Genomic DNA, 4,585 nt, shown 5'->3' with positions numbered 1-4,585 from the left:
GGGAGAGGGAGAGGGAGAGGGAGAGGGAGAGGGAGAGGGAGAGAATGCCACCCATGAGCCATAGGCTGTGTGCCATAGTCAGAGGACAATTTTCAGAACTGGTGCTATAGTTTTGCCTTTGTGTGGCAGAGTCTCTTCTTGTGGGCAACTGTGTGTGCTCTAGTCTAGCAGGTCCACAAGCACCCAGGTGACTCTCCTGTCCAATCTCCACTCATGAGTGTGCAGAAATTATAATCTAAGACACCGATTCTGCAGTTTGGTAGGTCCGGGGGCACAGAACTCAGGTTGTCAGGTTTGGGGAACCAAATGCTTTTACCTGCAGCTGTCTTGCTAACTTTGGGTTCCCTGTAATCCGGTTAACAGGATCGAATGTTCAGTATATGGTTTCAATACCAACATAAGCATTGAGTTGTATGTTCCTGATGGTAACAACAGAAACATACCTCTTAAGCAAGGGAGGAGAACATATTGAAGAGGAAGAATATCTGACTTGTTGAGAAGTAATTCATTTAAATATAAATCCAAACTCTTTGACCTTCAAGGAAGATAAAGATCCCTATCTTCATGGTCACTAGAGGGCATTTCTTTGCTCTTTTATTATACCACCTGAAACACTCACCTGGAGACTTAAATTTGACTGGTTGTGTTGTTTTGTTTTGTTTTGTTTTTTCTTGTCTCAATTCTTGATCAAGCCTCACAGGGTTCTCTAAAAATCTACAAAACTCACTCAGCTTACAGTTGAATCAGGCCATTCCCCTTTGCTATTTTTTTCTCATTCAATAGTCCAGCAAGTATCTCTGATTTCAAAATGAAGTAAAAATCCAAACTTTCCAAATAGCACAGATAGAGGGCTCTAAGGCTTGCTAACTAGCAGTGTTTAAAGGGCTGGCGAGTCCAAAGAGAGGTGAGAACAGTTTATTTTAAAAATAAAATGATGGATATCATATCTTAAGAAATGAAAATCTTTCAGAACTATCTTTCCTTTTCTTCAACACTTTGTATTATTAAACCCACTGTATTTATGGGCTCAATAGTCAAGGATTCAAAAGACTGCAGATAGACATGCCCCTACCCCATTGTGTCTGCACTGAATATGTGCAGATTATCTTTCCTATTATTACTCCTATAATACATATAGTCTAACAACTTTGCACAGCATGTCATTACATTTGCCATTTTAACTGGTACAGAGAATACTTAAAGACCTAGGAATCTATGCACAGGTTCTATGCAAATTATGCCTCTTGTTTTATTTTGGACAACAGATCTAACTTCTGGACTCAAGCAAGAGCCTCATCTTCCCAAGTAGTCAGTATAACAGTCATAAACTAACGTACCTGGCTGACTATGATATTTGGGTTAAGGAATTGTCCTACTTTCCTTCCCTGTTGCTGTGATAAAGCAGTCTGACAAAAGCAACTTGAAGGACAAAAGGTTTATTTTGACTCATCGTTCAAGGTTACAGTCCATACTGGAGGCATGTCTCAGCTGGTGGGAGCTTCGGGGAGCCGGTCACACTGCATCCGTAACCAACAAGGAGTGCTTGCATTCAGTTTTTCTCTCTTATTTTTATACAGTTCGTGACCCTGCTCCAGGGAATGATGCCGCTCACAGTGGAGGAGTCTTCCTATCTCTGCTAACCTAATCAAAATGAGCCCTTACAAGGGTACGCAGAAGTCTGTCTCCCAGGGACTTAAATCCACACAAATGTTGGTATCAGAGAGGTACCTAGAGCTAATCTTCCAGGTCAATTGATCCAAGAGGGCAGAAATGTATTCATGTATTCATATCTTCATATGAGGTGAGGGGGCAGAGGATGCAATTTTAGGAATTATGTAATAGCTTATAATATGCTCCTCCTTTATAAAGACTATATAATGATCAACCCTGCCTCTAAGCTTCAAAAACTATTCACACAGTCAAGTCTAATACTAACAGGCAGAGAGATCTGAAACATGGAATACATCAAAACCCTAATGTTTTATGTCATCTCTGGAATTTTCCTTTTGTTTAGAATAAGAACTATCTGTATTCTTTAATGTTAGCACCTTAAAATCGGGAATATACATTTTTCGACAAGGCTGTGCTTTTCCTTAAACTAGAGAACTCACTAGGGATATAAAAGGTCTATTTTAGCCCTGAAGGCTGCCCTGCTTTTTTGCTCTATGAGTATATTTATAGATATATAATTCATGCCTCTAGGGCTGATATCTAGCAAAAGGGTCTGTCTGCCATTGCAAAAGAGAGTGTATTAAAAATTCAATAGAACTCTTCTGCACTGTGAGGATGTTGTCAGTGATGGCGAATGTAGTGGGTCATCTAAAAAAAAAAGTGCAAGAAAGAAAAGCCAAGACCAGCATGAAGTTTCAATGTGGCTCCAGCCTTTCTGCCTCTCTGGAGACAGCTGACTCTGGAAGGTCACAAACATACAAATAGAATGATGCTAAGCAGAGAGCCTCTAGAGAGGACTCCATGCTCCAATTGCTGGGATTCTCTTATGTCCATTTCAGTTCTTTACCTCATCTCTGATTTGCATTATTCTAATCCACTCAATATATAAAGTCACTCATTTACATATTTGGTGAGTAACTCAGTGCACAGATGCAATGCTGAGCTTTTAACCATTAAATGCCTCTACATTGGTGACCTTCAGAAAAAACTTGCCTGGACAAAAATCGGCCAGTACTTGGTAGAGAAAACACCAGTAAAACTTGGATGCATCAATGGAGCATAATTTATATTCAACATGATGAGATTCTTCAGTTAAACTCTATAAGTAACACACACACACACACACACACACACACATGCACACACACACACACACACATACACACACACTCCTAAAAAATAGTAAATGGTTTATCTGGAAAGAGTATAATTCAGAAAAGCTACCAAATCTGTTTTTTACATATGTCCAAGAAAGATGAGCCCAAATAGCTTTATGTAGTTATGTGTAGTAAACTCGGGGATGCCAAGTGAAGTTTCCATTTTCTTATTGCTTACAAGCTTTTTTTCTAAACTCATTTATCCTAGACTCATATTAGCATTGGAATTACACTTACAAGCCACATGAATTGGTTATCTTTCTTCAACTCCATGGAAAATGGGAATAATAATGGAGCCTATTCCAAGCTGTAATGCCATCCAGAAAGGCTTTGCAAGTTTTATTAATATTTTGAACTATAGGTACTCCAGTCATTGATCAATTTCTCTGTCCTTTTTAATGCAATATACTTATATGCAAAGATATAAATACTCAGGGTTCAAGAGGCAATTTTAATCATAGACTTTGTGGAAAGATTCATAATCATTCAATGATCTTGTATTTGGGAAAAAAGTGATTAACCTCTAATAAAATTGATAGTATTTTTCAACAAACATAAAAGCCTTTAATATTATTAGGTATATTAACTCCCCTTTCTAGATAATTTTATCTTTTAAACCTGAAATTCTATTCAACATGTCAAGCAGTATAAAATTGCTTGAACTGAGGTGAAGAGAGCCCATTCATTAAAGTTCCCAGGCTGGAAATATATCTTCTATTCACTGCTCAGTTAGATACTTCTTATAACAGTTCCAGATAACAGTGATATCTAGAATTAAATTTATAACATGTGACTTCTTCATTTAAAAGATTGCATGGTACCTCTCACCAGCCTGGAGCTTGTGATGTGTAGCTGACACACTGATCTAAACAACCTTAAGGTCGAGGCATTGTCTCAACCCAGAGTGACATAATGGTGACACCTACCCAGGTACTTTCTAAGTCAAAGATGAATTATGAAAACCACTCTGCATCATCTTGAAACAAGCATAAGATGCCTATGAAGCTTACCTGATGAAATCCTTCAGGATGAATAGAAAGGGAAAAGGAGAGGGAGACAGAGGAGAGGAGAGGGAAGAAGAGAGGGAGGATGCTTGAACCTTTTCCCTGTATATACATGATGCAATGTGCTTTTGCCAGAAGTTTAGTGTATTCATTGGAAGGCATCAAAATCATAGCACAACACTGTAAACACCTGGGATTCTTGATGTCTTTATTCTGAGTAAAATTGATTTTGTAGCCTGTGGTGAAGATGATAGCGTAATCCTGGAGAACCACTCTACCACAGTCACTTGAGAGTACCTTATTTCCCCCTTGCTGAAAGAAAATAAGATAAAGGGCTGATTTCCCTGAATATCTTCTAAGGAATTAAATTAAGGATGAAATTACCACTGATGATACTTGGAACTAACTCAAGTCAATTTGGGGGTGGGGCATGCCTTCCATTTGCTGCAACCAATTTTAATATCCCACTTTAGAGTAACCAGTACTGTAAAGGCTTTAAAGTCAGTGGCTAAAAATAAGCTTAATGAGCTTACACCAAGACTTGGCTTCTTTCAGTTGATAAGAACTGGCTATCTATGCTCTTTAATTAAAAGTAGAACTCCTATTGATTATTGAATACAATTCAGCGCAAATCAGAACAGTGAAAATAAAGCAAAAAAAAAAAAAAAAAAAAAAAAAAAACCCAAGGAATAAATAAAAAAAAATACAAAAAATAATTATCAAAATCATACATATAGAAGAAAATAAAACCAA

At 37.7% G+C, this 4,585-nt stretch overlaps 1 protein-coding gene across 40 annotated transcripts in view; it reads right to left on the bottom strand.

Moving 5' to 3' along the window:
* Nucleotides 1–4,585, bottom strand: part of Nrxn3 (neurexin 3) — a 1,590,688-nt gene that overhangs the window by 4,314 nt on the left and 1,581,789 nt on the right. The window lies entirely within an intron of this gene.

Source organism: Mus pahari, chromosome 7 (genome assembly GCF_900095145.1).
Source record: "Mus pahari chromosome 7, PAHARI_EIJ_v1.1, whole genome shotgun sequence".
Lineage (NCBI taxonomy): Eukaryota > Metazoa > Chordata > Mammalia > Rodentia > Muridae > Mus > Mus pahari.
The sequence above is the reverse complement of the archived record's forward strand: the minus strand, read 5'-3'. Positions and strand labels throughout refer to the sequence as shown.